This window comes from Schistocerca cancellata, chromosome 3, assembly GCF_023864275.1.
Source record: "Schistocerca cancellata isolate TAMUIC-IGC-003103 chromosome 3, iqSchCanc2.1, whole genome shotgun sequence".
In the NCBI taxonomy this organism is placed as follows: Eukaryota; Metazoa; Arthropoda; class Insecta; order Orthoptera; family Acrididae; genus Schistocerca; species Schistocerca cancellata.
The window spans coordinates 829,262,098-829,282,269 of NC_064628.1; the positions used below are offsets into that span (position 1 = coordinate 829,262,098).

The 20,172-nt window shown below is 42.0% G+C and overlaps 1 pseudogene; it reads left to right on the forward strand.

Moving 5' to 3' along the window:
* The first annotated feature begins 19,015 nt into the window (after positions 1 to 19,015).
* LOC126177402 (5S ribosomal RNA) lies at positions 19,016 to 19,134 on the forward strand (annotated as a pseudogene).
* The last annotated feature ends 1,038 nt before the right edge of the window (positions 19,135 to 20,172 follow it).

A 20,172-nucleotide genomic window follows, 5' to 3' on the forward strand; every position in this document is an offset into this window, starting at 1 on the left:
GCTACAACTGAATGTGGTGAGTGAGATGTGGGTTAACCAGTTCACATTAGAAACTAAACAGGAATGAAACAAACGGGTGAAAACTAGTGCTCCTACGCCAAAAACGGCAAAATCGATTTCAGTTGTAGCGAAAGCTATGACCAGCGTTTTCCGGCGTGCAAAAGGGATTTTTCTAATTGAGTGCCTTACAAAAAGAATAAAACAATAACTGGCAAATACACTTTATGGACCAACAACATGAAAGAGAAGTACACTGTCTGACAAAAAAGGGAAGCAGGAAGGCAGCCAGAAGAAATTGTCGTCCGCAGCTCGTGGTCGTGCGGTAGCGTTCTCGCTTCCGGCGCCCGGATTCCCGGGTTCGATTCCCAGCGGGATCAGGGATTTTCTCTGCCTCGTGATGACTGGGTGTTGTGTGATGTCCTTAGGTTAGTTAGATTTAAGTAGTTCTAAGTTCTAGGGGACTGATGACCATAGATGTTAAGTCCCATAGTGCTCAGAGCCAAGAAATTGTCGGATGTCAATATAACTTCGTATACATACACACCATCGGCACGTACATACACTACATGATCAACCTGGCCGAAAATGACTTACAAGTTCGTGGCGCCCTCCTTCGGTAATGCTGGAATTCACCCTGCCTTGATGACAGCTTCCATTCTTGCAGGCATACGTTTAATCAGGTGTTGGAAGGTTTCTTCGGAAATGGCAGCCCATTCTTCACGGAATGCTGCACAAGAAGAAAGATAGATGTCGGTCGGCGAGGCCTGGCATGAAGTCAGCGTTACAAAATATCCCAAAGGCGTTCTATAAGATTCAGGTCAGAACTCTGTGCAAGCCAGTCCATTACAGGGATTCTGTTGTCCGACCATTCCGCCAAAGGCCGTGCATTATGAACAGGTGCTCGACAGTGTTGAAAGACGCAATCGCCATCCCCGAATTGCTCCTCAACAGTGGGAAGCAAGAAGGTGCTTAAAACATCAATGTAGGCCTGCGCTGTGACAGTGCCACGCAAAACAATAAGGGGTGCAAGCCCCCTCCATGAAAAACACGACCAGACCACAACACGACCGCCTCCGAATTTTACTGTTGGCACTACACACGCCGGTAGATGACGTTCACTGGGCATTCACCATACCCACGCCCTGCCATCGGATCGCCACATTGTGTACCGTGATTCGTCACTCCACACAACCTTTTACCACTGTTCAGTCGTCCAATGTTTACGCTCCTTACACCAAGCGAGGCGTCGTTTGACATTTACAGGAGTGATGTGTGGCCTATGAGCAGCTGCTTGACCATGAAATCCACGTTTCCTCACCTCCCGCCTAAATGTCATAGCACTTGCAGTGAATCCCGATGCAGTTTGGAATTCCTGTGGAATGATATGGATTGATGTCTGCCTATTACACATTACGACACTTTTCAACTGTCGACGGTCTCTGTCAGTCAACAGACGAGGTCGGCCAGTACGCTTTTGAGGTGTACGTACCCCTTCATGTTTCCATTTCACTATCACATCGGAAACAGTGGACCTAGGGATGGTTAGAAGTGCGGAAATCTCGTGTACAGACGTATGACACAAGTGACACCCAATCACCTGACCACGCTCGAAGTCCGTGAGTTCCGCGGAGCGTCCCATTCTGCTCTCTCACGATGTCTAATGACTACTGAGGTCGCTGATATGGAGTACCTGACAGTAGGTGGCAGCACAATGCACCTAATATGGAGAACGTATGTGTTTGGAGCTGTCCGTAAATGATTAAAGTTGCAATTCTCTGTTACAGGTAGAACGGCCACCAGAACGTATTAGTGTTAAATGTTGTTTCCAGTCCTGGTAGGATATATAAAAGGTGTGAACAACGCCAGATGTTGAGTTATCACAGTAAAGAACATGCAGATACCCCGCACTCGTGTGAGACAGTGTTATCAGCGTCTGACAGAGTTTGAAAGGGGCCTCATTGTAGATCTGCATTTGGCCATCTGGCTAACATACAGATTTGTGGGGGACTGCATGGGAACGTCAGGGTAGGTGTTTATTTTTGAGCTTCTGGTAGACCATGTCTGACCATCACATGAGAGGACCGCCATATTGTGCACCAGGCACCTCGTAACACGTTCACATCTGCGTTTGCTGCCTGTGACAAGTAGTGGGCTCTCTGCAACATTCTGTGTTGTCCCACACCATCAGTCGGAGACTGGAGGGACACAGCGTTGTTACTCCTGGCCGTCATGGTGTGGGGAGCCATCAGGTATGACTTCGGTTACGCTGGTAGTGATTGAGCGCACTCTGACAGCACAGATGTTTCGTCACGAAAATCTTTCGTTTTCACATGTTACCTCTCACGTGACAGTATCACGGTGCTATATTTCAACAGGACAGTGCTCATGCACGCATGGAACGGGTCTCTATGAACTGTCTGGGTAATACTGAGATACTTCCGTGGGCAATAAGATCCCAGATCCGTCCCTGATAACACTTTTGCTGGATCAGCTGGAAGGTCAACTTCGTACCAGTACCAGTATTCAGGACATTATGGACCATTTACAACAGTTTGCAGTCCACCTTTCCTCAGGGGACTCTATCATTTTACGGCACCCTCTCTAATCAAATCAGAGCGTGGATCAAGGCCAGAGGAGGAGCAACGTCTTACTGGTAAGCAGGCTCATACTGTCAAGTTCTTTGTAAATTGGACTAGATTTCGCTAACACTGAAATAATATCACGTTACCTTCTCATACCATGAAGTTTCGTTTCGTTTCCGCCTCCCCTTCTAGGTACTTCACTTTTTTTGTCAGGCAGTGTAAATGAGAAGAGGATTCAATCACAAAAGAAAAAAAATAATTTTGCATTAATAGAAATTGCAGCATACGCACAAAGGGGCTTTGATAATGATGAAACTGAAGGACGTGGCCTGTGGATTGTTGGTACTTCCACCTTGCCACCAGATTTAACATCCTTCTGATCTCCATCGATTTGCACATTTAAAATGAATATCAGTACCTACTATAAAACTGATGTACGTATATATATGCACAACACACACCACTGGACGGATCTCAACCAAACATACCGTCTGGAAAGAATCGCTGTGGGGGTAATAACCATCCACCTTTCATAGGGGTGGGGGTGAAAAAGTAGCGTCGCTCATTATTAGATTAGATTAGATTTACTTTCATTCCAATTGATCCGTAGTGAGGAGGTCCTCCAGGATGTGGAACATGTCAGAAAAACAACAATACATGACAAATATTTACAACTAAAACAAATAAGCTAATGTACCATTCCACAGGTCCCAAGTGGAATGATCGTCATTTTTTAATGAACACTAAGAGTCATTTCACAAATACTATTGCACTGAATTTAAAATAAAAAAGTTTTTTATTTATTTATAAGGTAAGAAACATGTAATACAACTACTGTAATACTTATTTACAATGAACACATTACTGCACTGAAATGGTGCAGAAGTTAGATTATACTTACACACTTACACACACACAAGCACACACACACACACACACACACACACACACACACAAATTTTCAGTGAACACATTACTGCACTGAAATTGTGCAGAAGTTATGTTGTACTTATATACAAATCAGTTGGTTTTACTAAGAAATTCATCAATGGAGTAGAAGGAGTTGGCCACCAATAAATCCTTTAGGCTTCTCTTAAACTGAATTTCATTGGTTGTTAAGCTTTTTATGGCTGCTGGCAAGTTATTGAAAATGTGTGTTCCTGAATAATGCACACCTTTTTGTACAAGACTAAGTGACTTTAAATCCTTGTGAAGATTATTCTTATTTCTAGTATTGATTCCATGAATTGAGCTGTTGGTTTGAAAAAGTGATATATTTTTAATGACAAATTTCATTAAGGAATAAATATATTGGGAAGCTGTAGTTAGTATCCCTAGTTCCCTAAACAAGCTTCTGCAAGATGTTCTTGAGTTCACACCACATATAATTCTTACTGCACGTTTTTGTGCCCAGAAAACTTTAGCTTGGCTTGATGAATTACCCCAGAAAATAATCCCATATGACATTATGGAATGAAAGTAAGCATAGTATGCCAGCTTTTTCATTTTTATATCCCCTATGTCTGACAAAATTCACATTGCAAACAGAGATTTGTTAAGACGCTTCAGCAGTTCTGTGGTGTGCTCCTCCCAGTTGAATTTAATATCAAGCTGTAATCCCAAGAATTTAACACTGTCCACTTCTTCTATCTTCTTGTCATCATATGTTAGACATATACTCTTGGGACACCCCTTACAAGTTCTGAACTGCATGTAGTGTGTTTTTTCAAAGTTTAGTGACAAAGAATTGGCTAGGAACCAGTGATTAATGTCCGCAAATATTTTATTGGCTGATCTTTCTAAGACTACACTTGATTTGCTATTTATTGCAATGTTTGTATCATCAGCAAACAAAACAAACTTGGCATCTGGTAATGTTACTGATGAAAGGTCATTGATATACACAAGAAAAAGTAAGGGCCCCAAAATGGAACCTTGTGGGACCCCACATGTAATTAGTTCCCAGTTGGATGATGCCTGATAGCTTGATACATGTCTCTTTCCTAATAACACCCTTTGTTTCCTGCCAGAGATATAAGATTTGAACCATTTTGCAGCATTTCCTGTTACACTATAATATTCTAGTTTACTTAAAAGGATATTGTGATTTACACAGTCAAATGCCTTTGACAGATCACAAAATATACCAGTTGCCTGCAATTTTTTGTCTAATGAATTAAGTACATTTTCACTGTAAGTGTAGATAGCCTTCTCAATATCAGAACCTTTTAGAAATCCAAACTGTGACTTTGACAGTATGTTATTTGAGATAAGATGGTTATAAAGATGACTGTACATTACTTTTCCGAAAATTTTTGAGAATGCTGGCAACAGTGAAATTGGACGGAAATTTGATGCTATTTCTTTATCTCCCTTCTTAAACAGTGGCTTAACTTCAGCATATTTCAGCCATTCAGGAAATATTCCACTGATAAACGACTGGTTACACAGATAGCTTAATATGTTACTTAGCTCAGAATCACATTCTTTAATTAACTTTGTTGATATTTCATCATACCCACTAGATGTTTTTGATTTTAAACATTTTATGATGGACATTATTTCTGTTGGGGTAGTGAGGGTCAAATTCATATTATGGAAGTTACTTGAAATGTCTGGTCTAAGGTAATCCATAGCAGCATCTACCGAACCTGACAACCCCATCTTTTCAGTAACAGTTATAAAATGTTTGTTAAAAAGTTCTGCAACACTATACACATCTGTCACCAATGCATCATTTACTCTTAATGCTATTTGTTCCTCTTCATGTCTGGTTCTACCGGTCTCCTCCTTCACTATATCCCATATTGTCTTTATTTTGTTATCTGATATGACTATCTTTTCCTTGTAATATATTTGCTTTGACATCCGTATTACAGTCTTTAATATTTTGCAGTATTTCTTATAATGTGCTATAGCATCAACATTGGAAATGTTTCGGATTGACAGATACAGTTTTCTTTTGGTTTTACAAGATACCCCTATTCCTCGAGTAATCCATGGCTTCTTTGTAGACTTTGCTCTAACCTTGGTAAGTTTTGGGGGAAAGCAGTGTTCGAATAAGGTAAGCACTTTATTAGCAAAAATGTTATATTTTTCATTCATGCCATGAGCACTGTAAACATCAGTCCACTGAATGTCTCTGAGGAGTGTCCTAAAATAATCAATTTTTGGCTTACTGATTACCCTCTTGAGCTCAGGTTTAACAGATTTTATATCCTGTTCAGTATTAACATTTAACAGAAGGAACTGCATGTCATGGTCTGAGAGGCCATTGACTATTGGTTTTGTAATATAATTTTGTTCATTTGACTTTTCTATAAAGATATTATCAATGGCTGTTTGTGAGCAAGTGGCTATCCTAGTGGGGAACTTTACTGTGGGAATTAAGTTGAATGATAGTGTTACTAACTCAAATAAGTTCTTATTGGGAGAGTCTTTAAGGAAATCTACATTGAAATCACCAGCAACCACTATTTCTTTGTTTTTGGTTGTTAAATGGGCCAGTACAGCTTCAAGGTGGTTTACAAACAGATTAAAGTTACCTGCAGGTGCTCGATATACACTTAATATTATGAAAGATTTTTTGTGAAAATCTAATTCTGTTTCTCATGATACTCAAATAGCCACATTAATTTCAGAACGCAGCGAAACTTTTTTATGACAACCCTCACAAAATGATGAAAAGAAATAAGTTCATCCCTTACTACTGGTCATACAATAAACTGTCGTATTAGGCATGACGCTTTAATTTATAACTTCTGTACTCTTCAATGTCCTTTGTCTCCGAACGCCCATATCGATGGTGTTTCGTTGAATGGTTCGCACGCTGACACTTATTGATGGCCCAGTACAGAAATCTTCAGTAATTTGCGGAAGGGTTAGTCCCGTTCTTGCAGGATATTTTTCCACCAGCAGCAGTGATGTCGGACGTTTGATGTTTTATCGGATTCCCGATATTCACGGTCCACTCGTGAAATGGTCGTACGGGAAAATCTCCACTTCATCGCTACTTCGGAGATCGCTGCCTGTTTACGTATCTCTGTGTTTGAATATGCATGCCTATACCAGTTCCTTTGGCGCTGCAGTGTATGTCGTAACATGTAATCAGTATAGGTCTCCCAAGGTGACGAAGAGGTATATTCCGCCGTGAAGTGCTGTAGTTTGTAGTACCTGCTTCTGAAAACGGTTCTCTTTGCGAGAAAACAGCTTTACTGCTGCTCACTCATTGCTGTCGTAATTGGCAAGTGGCATGTTGTCGTCGTTCTCACCAGCAGAAGAATCTTCATCTTATCAAGGCATAATGAACTGTCTCGTTTACATGCCCAACGGATACTAACATTATGGTAAAAGGTGTGGTGCCATCTTCATGACTAGCTATGGGTGACAAATGGTGACAATAACTTGTTCTTCCCACGTTCATCGCCCTTAGACTTCCGTTCCTCTTAACTCAGCCCCTTAAAAATCTCCAGCTTATTCGCCACTCCACTCCAGTTTTTTGTATGGAGGTTTGCTCAAAACTGGATAAGCGGCCGCCTCTTCTGCTGCTTGCACTGAAGGCCAGGGAACAGCCCCATCTTCCACCACTTTGACATCTCCGCCAGACACCTCGGAGCCACACGCTGCCCCCAAGGGAGTCGCAGTGTGCTGGACCTCAGCATTCTTTTATTTTCACTGAGAATGCCAACTGACGTTTTCTGTCGCCGCACTCAACACCTAGGGATTACAACTCTCGTGTCTGCTCCTCCAGTTGCTTTATCTGCCTTATGCCCTTCTGATTTGTCAAAGTGGCGCCTTCAAGTATCAGCGCCCCCATGTAACTATCTGCTCCAAATTCCTGGACATACTTTCACAAACAGAATTACGAACTATGTATCTTAAAGCTACATTCATTTATACACATTACTAACCAAACTATTCAATGACAACTATCTCTTTCTAAGGTATCTTTAAATATATACAATTATCATCATTATTAATGTTTACTTGATACTGGTCTCATAATTCAAAATGACTTTACAAAAAACTCATATTTACGTAATAGTTATCACTAGTCGTTAATTTTACAAAATTAATCACAATGTTTGTCAGAATCATTAACTTTACAAAAAATCAAAAACTCTAACTACTGACACTCTGTTCATTTTATAATTAAAATCTTCCCAACATTCTAAATTTACAGCTCACATCACTCTATTGCTTCTATATTCACTCATAGATACTCTCTCATAGATAGTGGTTAAACATTAGTATTTAACAACTACTATTAGTATCCCATCACTTGCATAGCGTCATGCATTCAAATTTTCTCCATTTTCCCATTTCACACAGCTGCTACAATTAAATCACCTCATCTTCAGAATCACTTATCTTTATGTTACATAAATGTCTTATAAATCAAATCTCTTGCACCCAAATTCTCTTATCTTTGTTATAAATTATGTACATGTATTGTTACCTTAATGTCATGTTACGTAGTAGCCCCACTGATGCATCATGTGTCGCTATATACTCTAATCATTCAGTGTACTACCTTTTGTCTTCATAATCCCCACTTACTTTCTGCATTTCAAGTTTCCCAAAAATTTTCGTTTGGTTCCTCAGAATTCATCATTTGTGAGATTTCATGGTTCTGCATCATGCTATAAAAGGAACTCCATCCATACTTATGATACACCTTGTTCCATGTCATCTGTCATTGCTGGTCTTCCTTCATTTACACATCGTTGACTTTCATCCTTTTCGTCTCACATCTAATTATTTCCTTCTCCTTGACCCTCTTTTCACTTCATTCATTGCTACATTACACATCTGATTGTTCATCATCATCCAGCTGCCCTTGAAGTATACAATTTATCACATCACACACAGGGCAATACCTCCTCAGTTTCACTGTTCATAAATATTCGCCACGTATAAAAAATGTGGCTTGCTTGACATATTATGTACAATAGCACAATAAAATTTAAATCATAGGGAAACTGTCGCACTTACCCTTGACTTACCCTTCATCCCATCCCACCTTTTTCCAATTATTCAGTTCACCACCTTCATCTTTATTGTCTCCACTTATTTTCTGCATTTCGAGTTTCCCAAAAGTTTTATATGGTTCTTCACCATTTATTATTTGTTGGTTTTTCATGGTTCTGCATCAGATTTCCTCGTTGGTTATTCCCATACCCTTCTAGTTCGATTCCACTTCCTTTGTGATGACTCGACTGTAACAGACTCTGTTCACACACAAAAAATGTCTTCGTAGATTACAGTCAGCTCCACAAGAAACTGTACGCCGTTATCTGTATGAAATAAAAGACGCTATCTCATTGAATGGGGTCACACTCAAGAATTTTCGTTATGCAGATGACACTGTGGTGTTTGCGGATGCAATGGAAGGGCTGCAGAAACTGATAAACAACATTTCTGAGACAAGTAAGAAATATGGCTTGGACATCAACACAAACAAAAGAAAAATTATGATCATCAGCAGGAAAACATTCGAGGTGTGAATCTGTGCATCAATGGCACAAGCATAGAGCGAGTTTCACGGTATCCGTATCTGGGCAGCATCATTAAAGAAGCGTGGGACAGCTCGCAGGAGATAAAGTGTCGCATCGGAAAGGCGAGGAGTGTTTTCAGTTCGATGAGACCATCCTTCAAGAGTCACGATCTTACCATGAACACAAAGAATGTGGATCCTCAGGTGCTGTGTGTTCTCATTTCTCTTATACGGTGTGGAAACGTGGACCCTTACAAAGGCAACCACTACCAGACTCCACGCCTTTGAACTCTGGCTGTACAGAAGAATGTTGAGAATATCATGGACTCAAAAAGTGACAAACGTCGAGGTTCTACCTCAAGTTAAGAAAAGCCCAGAGCTGATCAACTTCATCAAGTGTCGCAAACTACAATAGCTTGGCCACTTCATGAGGAATCAAAAAAGATATGAGCTGCTTCAACATATCCTACAAGGAAAAATCGAGGTAAAGAGACCTCTGGGATGAAGAAGAATTTCCTAGCTCGACAATCTTAGATCTTGGTTTAATATTAGCTCTGAAGAACTGTTTCGCGTTGTAACTGATGAAGACAGAATGGTCATAGTGATCGCCAACGTCCGAAGCGGACAGGCACGCTAAGAGGAAGAAGAATTATGAATATATGTTTGCATGAAAATACGTGTTATTACTAACTGCACAATTACCTAATAGTTAATCCAATCGCCGCCATTATCGATTATAGCTTCGCGTCCTAGCCAACTTCTAAATACCATTTGATCCACTTCGCAACGAATGTCTTTGACTCTCTAAGAATTTTAGCAGCAATTCCATATGAAAGCTTTGGTGCCTTTGGATGATTCACAAGGAACACTGTCTCGTGATACTGCAGATATTTGGCACTCATTTTAAATTGCAGCCGGCCGGCATGGCCGAGCGGATCTAGGCGCTACAGTCTGGAACCGCGCGACCGCTACGTTCACAGGTTCGAATCCTGCCTCAGGCATGGATGTGTGCGATGTCCTTAGGTTAGTTAGGTCTAAGTAGTTCTAAGTTATAGATGACTGATGACCTCAGAAGTTATGTCCCATGGTGCTCAGAGCCATTTGAACCATTTTTTTTATTGCAACCGAGAAAACAAAACGTACAACTCTTACGCTGCTTATCTATACACTGTGCACAAGCGCACTGATTACAGATTCGAGACCACTGACAGAGACGTTGGTGCGGACGTTGCATTTAAGATTATGCCATGCACTTTCTTGTGCAACTGACTGTATATTAAAGGTTTCTCCCAACACAATCTAACATCTCACATCCCAATTAGACTCTTTTTTTATATATAATCTTGTCTCCTCTACATGCCAGGATCCGAAAATTGCCTGCAAATTCTACATTTATCCCCACTGTACTTAACGTTCCTGACGCTCTCTGACGCAGACGGCTATATTCGTCAACACCTCTCTATACTCATGGTCCCACTGCTTACTGATGTGGATAATCTGTCATGTCCCTAACCTCCACATATTTAGATTCTGCTAACAATTCCCTCACGATACCTTGCATTCAATCAAATTAAGCTCACTGAGTCTATGTTCATCTTCAGGGACAGTATACCTACAAATTCTTCCTCCAAGTGATTCCCCATCTCTGCATTTGCTTATTCACACATCTTTCCTGATTACTGGGCTATGTCCTCACATAGCCTCTTCTCTTGACTTGACTGTACTTACACACTTCATAAAGCCCGATTCCTCTGGTGTCTCACCCTCAACTACTTTCCTCAACATAGTATTTCCTTCAATCGTCATCATCACAACTTCATATCATCGTCGCTGTTCCAAACACCTTTTAACAAATCATCACCCAACCAAACTATTGAACTGTAAAATGACAAATCATCCCAAACAAGAGCCACCAGTAATTCCGAAACTGGAAATATCCATTGAATCGAAACTAAATTACTTATCAATCCTAATACTTCCCTGATAACATACACAATCACTGCTTCAAGCAATTCTTTTTATCTAAATCATCTCAGATTATCCAGTCAGTTTATTCAGCTAAATTTGCAAAATTTGCCTTGAGCTAGTGAATACTCCTCAGAGGTGTCTATCTATTGATTCATACAAATCTCAGTCATTCAATTTATGCCTTTATGTTCACCACATGGTGTATTCCATATGACTTTCCCGTCGTACTGGATTCCAGTTCCACAACATTTCTATGCACAATCCTTCTTTTATATAGCTGCCTGCTTTATGAACAAGAAAAGTTCTACCTCTACCTCTTTCACTTATTTGACAGTCTATGGATTCACACCAAAATCTTTTGACCAATTCAGTATTTTCTTGTGGTGGCTTTCTGATCTGCCCTTTCCTTCCATTTCCTCACTGCTTGTTTAATCTGACTAATTGCTAGCTCTTTGACAGATCTGCATTCATCCAAGTACCTTCTCCTGAATAACACACCTTTATTCATCAAATAATACGATTATTATGTTAAGAGGTGCTTGATTCTTCAGTACAGTCATCAGTGCTAAGGAAGTAGTACTATGAAGAATTTTGCTCATAGCCTGCTGAAAATTGCCTATAAAGATGTCCCATGGTGTGTGCTACTTTGCACAATTCAGTCGACACAAATTCCCTAACTCCCACGTAATTCTCTCTACTGGATTCGACTGTGGGTGGTATGCTGAAATAAATATTTGTCTAATTCGATTCTACTTGAGTATTGTCACTCAACGATCTGATCAAAACTGTGGTCCGCTATCAGATAACACTATCTCAAATGCCTTTGTTACAGTCCAACCTTTCGCTCTCCTCTGTGGTATAAGCACGATATATTTTCAGGGAGTACTGTCTGCTTGTTCAAGCGAGACAGCTGAGATCTGTAGTTGCCATATCTCGTAATTTTAATGGCACAACACGGAAAAGTGGTGGTCGATGTGATCTACTGGTGTGTTTCCTTTCGAAAATCCTGGCACACTGATAGCACCTAATGTGTTCATTGTTCCCTGTTGTTGAAGTGGCATGTGGTCCTCAACTTCAGTAAAGACTTCTTCGGTCCAAAGTCAACATAGCTCAAGTAAGTATACCACACAAGCTTGTTAAGCAAATCTTGTCAGATGCATAGCAACCACTGAGACTCATTCAAGTATCTTCTCCTGAATAACACACCTTTATTCATCAAATAATACGAGTATTATCTCATCTGAGCACAGTACCTATCCTTATATTCACTCTTTATTTCCCACAATGCAGAGTCCTTATCCAGTCTGCCATCTCTCAGACAAATAGATAGAAATGTTCTTCTGAAACATCACATTCTTGAGATAGTTTATATGTTGAAATGGTTTTCTCTAAATCCCATTAATTAGACCTAATGATGGTAGAGACAACGTATCCGACAGGTTTTTGTTGCTCCTAGCACATATGCGAAAAAAACTTATTCTCTTGGAGCAGAAGCACCCAACAAGCAAGTCGTCTACGAGCAAGCTTTGCTGTGGTCCTCAGAAATCCTAGTTTTACGACCAAAGAAGAAAAACCTAATATTCTGAAATACTGAAACTATAACTAATGCTTCCAGATATGTCATGAAACACTTCTTCTAATTTTTGTTCAGCACCCTGCTACGAAATGCAGTTGTCTTTGTCACTACATTTCATTCTCTTCAGTCTCTTCTAATAAAAGTATGTTCAAACCTGTCTTTGCGCTATATGTTGCCATGAAGAAATCTGCTGATAAGTCGGGATGAGCCCATATGGGTTCCAGTACCAATGCTGTTTTAACGCCTGAAACTCCTTTTCTGCATCTGTATCCCATATTCACTCCATGTTCCTTCCATTTACTTCACACAACCTAGGAGTTAACAAACTCTCAACCTTCTTAAATCGTTGATAAACATTCACAAGACTCAAATGTACAAGTCATTGCTTTTTTTTTTTTTGCATCTGAAATTGTTTTACCGCTTGCCTTCTGGATGGATCTAGCTTAGCGCCATGTTGTGTTATGATGTGTCCTAAAAATCTGATTTGTTGAATTCCAAATATGTGGTCAGATCATGACTTAACAATGCATAAAATAGTCTGTTCAGTACATCGTTGTGGTGCCCCCATGTACTCTACAATTAGGATACTGTCTATGTGTCGCACCACCCGATCCTCCAACGACTCCTCACGAGCACTGTGTAAGCCTCGAATCAACGATCCTGACAACATACCAATTTCCAAAGGTAGCCACCTGAACTGGTAACTACTCCCACATACTAAAAATGTTGACTATTTATGACAGAATGGTTCCAGCTCAGTCTGCCAATAGCATTACTGTAAGTCGACTGATGAGGAGACCTGCACACTGGAATTTTTATGTAGCAGCTCCTGCAGACTCCCAGTTCTGTCTGTCTCCATATCAATTATGGTGTTAATCTAGTGCGAGGCCATAGCTAGCCTAATCTTACTGTATCTCTTTGGAACAACCAATAATGGACTGTTACAAGGCAACACTTCTGGTTCAGTCATCCCTGGGTCAAACATCGCAATATCTCCTCAAATACCTTTCGTTTGTACGCTAGTGATATAGCATAAGGACAAGTGCAAAATTTCACATTATCCTTCACATTAAACTTATATTGAAACCCCTTTATTGACCTCAATGAAAGTAGAAAATAATCCTGAATTTTTCCTTAAACTCTTTACTGATCCTATCTTATATCTCACTTCAACATCTCATATTCCCTCAATTTTTTGTTTAATTTTGGTTTCTATTCCATTGTCACCTGGGAAATAAGACCCCATCTTTTCTCCTGCTTGTACCACTAATATTCTACGTCCTTCCACCGCTTTATCGTCGATTTATATGCAAAGTTTCAAACAGTTTGGCGAGATCTGGGCCCAACTGCTTGCTCTTCAAAGCACTTGCTCACTAGTATTCCTTTCATCAATATAAATTCTCCATATCCTAGGATTAAAAGTGCTGCATACTTCCACGTGAAACCCAGTAAAAACACGTTTACTGATAATTTCAGTACTACAAGAAAATGCCATTGTAGTGCATGCCCTTTTGAATCAAACTCTAGCTTCCTATCGAATCACATCTGTACTCTTCTCCACTATCGCTCCTGTAACCTTAGTCCTCCGTAATTTCAGCATGAGCCAGTCATGTTTCACGAAAAACCTCCCTAATTCTTCCTCTGTGATTGTTGAAACTTGACTGCCATTACATAAAATTGCCTCCAAACTGATTACCTTCGTCAAAATTATGATATCGAGATTCAAATTTTTGTTCCGTGACCCTCTTGCTCTTCTAACAACTCACCTGGAATGTAATCATAGCCAAGCCAATGCACATCGTCTGCATCACAAATATCCATGGGTTTGTCCTGATCTCTCATTCCCGGGGTATGCTCACGTCATCGTTGAGGCTAATTTTTAGGAAATTTGATCATGGTGAATATCGGGAGATCGAATTTGAATAATCTCTGCCCTTTGCTTATCTGCACCACATCTGTTATCTCTCACTTCCGCTATATTGCTTCTGTTGTCTCTAAAATGGCCCCACTGTCTTATGTTTGGTTGATTCATCAGATATGGTCCTCATCCATGAGAGAAATATCGTTTATTCCTCCTATCACTGTATGTTCTCTGTGGTGTCGAGACATACCATTCGTTTTCTCTCGACATGGTGCCTGTATTATCTCCCCTGTTAATATATTCTAATCCCTTTAGTAATTACTTAAATACTTCTTTGTTCTCTGTAAACCATTCTTTTGTGTTTTGCTGGCGTTCTAATTCTCTCTTGTCTTTTCTTTGCAGGGGTGTTTACTTGCTTTAACGGTCTCTTACCATGTTTTTGCTAATCAGTGTTTTCAGGTTGGCGTTGCATAAATTATCTTTGCTTTCATACTTATTTTTCTTGCTTGCCTTGTCTATTCTTGCATTTGTCTCTTCCAACATGCCGACTCCACCTATCCCATCCCCTGCTGATGCGCCACAGCTGCCAGCGTTAGATGCTATGCAGCTAATGCAGGTGTTTCAATTTCAGAGCCAGCATATATCCTCGCTGCTGAACACCGTACAGCAGCTCCTGAGGAACCAAAGTACTAATGCAGCACAAGCAACACCTAAAGCAGCTTCAAGTGCCAGCCTCATGAACAAGAAGAGGAATGGCTCGAGTGGTTGCAACAGTTTGAAATCCTTGTAATTGCTCACAACGTGCCAGGTACAGTGAAACTCCCCTATTTATTGTCCACAGTAGGCAGTGCAGTGTTCAGACTCCTTCAGAAGTTATTTCCTAACGCCAGTCCGAGTGAATTTCCGTATGACCATGTTGCAGATTCGCTAAATAGCTATTATGACCAATAAGTGAACGTGGTGGCAGCTAGGTATCAATTCTTTAATTGTAAAAAATGGTCAGAACAAACTTATCGCGAGTGGGTAACAGATTTGCAGTACATGCCGAGGAAATGCAAATTCAAATGTGCTTGTGGTGCTTTATATTCAGATGTTATGTTGCATGATGCAATTGTGTACAATGTAACTGATTTCAAACTCAGAGAACAGGTTTTGAAACAGTCGGATCCACCGTTTGAGCAAGTAGTGCAAATTCTAGATCAGTATGATTCAGGTGCCCTGTAAGACAATAAATCTGAGCAGCCAGCAGTTTGTCGGATTGAGTCCACTGTTTGCGACCGGCCCTTTTGGCAGCGTCAGCTTGTGCTAGTTAAGCTGGAACACATTCTACTACCATTTGCTGATAGTGCTGCGGCTATTTCTTGTAGAATGACCATATCAACTCCGATAGACTAAATAGAGTGTCCAAAAACTGACTAGTTCTCGAGATTTGCTCAAAATATGTTAATGGGCTGCATATTCCATACTTCACTAGCTTGCACCCCGTCATTATCTCTTCGTTAACTCTTACCTGCGCCTCTGCTGACCAATTGTTCAACAGTAATGCACCTCTAAACTCTCGGTATGATTTACAAATCGAAGCTGCCGACCCTATCTACGCCACTGGTCTCCTTTCTAGGTAGCTGTACACATACTCCAATTCAAGAATCTCCAGGTTACTGTACGATAAGAGCCACACATCAATTTTAGAACCTCAGTTGCGATTGGATAACATCTTTTCTCAGAAGTTAAAGGAGAAAATTATAATGAAATTTATTTTTGTTTAACACAAACACAATATTCATAGAAAACCCTAGGAAAACTTTATTTCTCTTTAGTACACTTAGTGAGAGGTATGAAATCTGTCTTTTTAATTCAAATTGTGGCTTAGTTTTTTTGATGAGTAAAATGCCTCATAAATGTTTGTCACTATGTTAACATCTTATTTCGATCTTGCAAATTTGAGCAAAGGAAATGTTTAGTGCCAATACAGGTAACAAATCACACACAAGCTTTCAGATCTTGGGTCATTTTTTTTCTGGAATAATTTTATAAAACTGAACATGGCTTCCTTTTTATAAATTTGTCCATCATGGCATCATCAGCTTTCAGGGCAATCATTTTCATCTCCAGTGTTGCCTGAATATCTTCCACTTCACAAGAAAAGGGCTTCTCAAAAGTTGGATCTTCCTAAAATAAGCATTTAAATCCGAGAAAGTGTAAGAAAATTCTTTCTTCGAATCACCAACAAATTCCTTTGCAAACCCTGCAGTGACTGGCAACTAGGAAAGTGTGAGAAAATTTCCTGTCTGACATTGTTTTCAAAAAGTACCAGTTTGTGTTTGAAGGCTTTAACACGTACAGTGGTTGGACGAAACTATGGAACCAACGCGGGAAGAGCATGTTCCAACATAAATGCAGAAGCTGGGCAAGCTTGCAAGTAGCGGTGTTCACTGTTGTATTTGATCACGAACAGCTCCTGTGCAAAGTCCTCAGTACGTTGCAAGTGTCAGATGTGGTGTCAGGACTGTGTTCTGTGTAGACGTGAGTGTATTGCTCCAGAGCTAAGTGAGTTGTACCATGGACAGATTCTCGGTGCTTTTACGGTAGGTACTTCTATAACCAATGGAGCCAAAGTGTTTGATGTTTCGAGAGGCACAGTATCTGAGATTTATATCGCATACAGGAAAAGCAGAAAAACATCATTCGATAAGTTACAACACAGACGAGAATGTGTGCTGAGTGGCCTTGGCAGTCGGTCACTGAAGAGGACTGTGCCGAAAAATAAGAGGATGACTGCTCCAAAAGTCACCGCAGGACTAAATGTCGCGCTCGTGAAATCTGCCAGGGCCCAAAACAACGAAGATGGAGTTCTATAAGTTGGAAATTGCATAGCGAGCTGAAATTACCAACCAATTTCCCGTAACAGGAAAGCGTCGTATAAAACCGGCATTGTGGAGCAATGGAAGAAATACACTCCTGGAAATTGAAATAAGAACACCGTGAATTCATTGTCCCAGGAAGGGAAAACTTTATTGACACATTCCTGAGGTCAGATACATCACATGATCACACTGACAGAACCACAGGCACATAGACACAGGCAACAGAGCATGCACAATGTCAGCACTAGTACAGGGTATATCCACCTTTCGCAGCAATGCAGGCTGCTATTCTCCCATGGAGACGATCGTAGAGATGCTGGATGTAGTCCTGTGGAACGGCTTGCCATGCCATTTCCACCTGGCGCCTCAGTTGGACCAGCGTTCGTGCTGGACGTGCAGACCGCGTGAGACGACGCTTCATCCAGTCCCAAACATGCTCAATGGGGGACAGATCCGGAGATCTTGCTGGCCAGGGTAGTTGACTTACACCTTCTAGAGCACGTTGGGTGGCACGGGATACATGCGGACGTGCATTGTCCTGTTGGAACAGCAAGTTCCCTTGCCGGTCTAGGAATGGTAGAACGATGGGTTCGATGACGGTTTGGATGTACCGTGCACTATTCAGTGTCCCCTCGACGATCACCAGTGGTGTACGGCCAGTGTAGGAGATCGCTCCCCACACCATGATGCCGGGTGTTGGCCCTGTGTGCCTCGGTCGTATGCAGTCCTGATTGTGGCGCTCACCTGCACGGCGCCAAACACGCATACGACCATCATTGGCACCAAGGCAGAAGCGACTCTCATCGCTGAAGACGACACGTCTCCATTCGCCCCTCCATTCACGCCTGTCGCGACACCACTGGAGGCGGGCTGCACGATGTTGGGGGCGTGAGCGGAAGACGGCCTAACGGTGTGCGGGACCGTAGCCCAGCTTCATGGAGACGGTTGCGAATGGTCCTCGCCGATACCCCAGGAGCAACAGTGTCCCTAATTTGCTGGGAAGTGGCGGTGCGGTCCCCTACGGCACTGCGTAGGATCCTACGGTCTTGGCGTGCATCCGTGCGTCGCTGCGGTCCGGTCCCAGGTCGACGGGCACGTGCACCTTCCGCCGACCACTGGCGACAACATCGATGTACTGTGGAGACCTCACGCCCCACGTGTTGAGCAATTCGGCGGTACGTCCACCCGGCCTCCCGCATGCCCACTATACGCCCTCGCTCAAAGTCCGTCAACTGCACATACGGTTCACGTCCACGCTGTCGCGGCATGCTACCAGTGTTAAAGACTGCGATGGAGCTCCGTATGCCACGGCAAACTGGCTGACACTGACGGCGGCGGTGCACAAATGCTGCGCAGCTAGCGCCATTCGACGGCCAACACCGCGGTTCCTGGTGTGTCCGCTGTGCCGTGCGTGTGATCATTGCTTGTACAGCCCTCTCGCAGTGTCCGGAGCAAGTATGGTGGGTCTGACACACCGGTGTCAATGTGTTCTTTTTTCCATTTCCAGGAGTGTACATTTAGTGAGATGAATACTGTATCACACAGTTTCCAACTTCTGGCCAATGTTTGGTGCACGCCGTCCCAAGCCTACAAAGCAGGCTGCTTGCTGCCAAGAGTGAAACGTGGCAAGGGCTCGGTGATTATTTGGGCTGCTATATCCTGGTATCAGCCAACGGCCTCGCCGCAGTGGTAACACCGGTTCCCGTCAGATAACCGAAGTTAAGAGCTGTCGGGCTTGGGTAGCACTTGGGTGGGTCACCGTCAAGGTTTGCCAAGTGCTGTTGGCAAGCGGGATGCACTCAGCCCTTTTGACGCCAATTGAGGAGCCTCTTGATTTAGAAGTGGCGGCATTTGTCACGGAAACTGACAACGGCCGGCAGAATAGTGCGCTAACCACAGGCCTGTCCGCATCCGCATCCGACGACGCGTAAGAGCTGAGTGTGGCACGGTGGCCGGTCGGTACCGTTGGTCCTAAAAGGCCTGTTCAATCAGTGTTTGTTTTTAGATCCTGGTATTCAATGGACCCCGTCGTTATTCTGCAAGGTCGTATTACTCCAAAGGATTTTTATTTTGGTTGATCCGGTCCATCCCGTGGTCCAAATGGCTGTGAGCACTATGGGACTTAACTTCTGAGGTCATCAGTCCCCTAGAACTTAGAACCACTTAAACCTAACTAACCTAAGAACATCACACACATCCATGCCCGAGGCAGGATTCGAACCTGCGACCGCGGTGGTCCTGTGGTTCCAGACTGAAGCGCCGAGAACCGCTCGGCCACTCCGGCCGGCCATCCCGTGGTACAATGTTTGTTCCCAAATAGTGACGCTGATTTCCAAGACTGCTTTCATCGTCCAGGGCTGGTTTTGTGAGCACAAGGATGAATTATCACATCTCCTGTGCTGACTACAATCAGGGTATCTCAACATTATTGAACCTCTGTGATCTGCTTTGGAGAGAAAGGTTCATGATGGCTATCCTCCTCCATCATTATTATCTTCTCCACTTGCTACTATTTTGAAGGAAGGTTGGTATAAGATTCCCTTTAAAACGATTTATGACCTGTATTTATCCATTCTAAGCTGACAGGACTCTGTTTTGATGGCCAGTGCCTTTCATACAAAGTATAAGTCATGACAATGTATTGTGTTTTTGGTGTTTACATAGTTTTGTCCCCTCCCCCCGCCTAATAATATTGTCCTTACCTCGAAGTTTTTATTCATTTCATTCAAATGGAGGGTAGCATCAACCATGGAAGCTACTTTTCATACCCATTTTTCGTCCAACAAGAGTTTTGAAGCGTTCTTTATCTGCTTCAGAAACCTTTC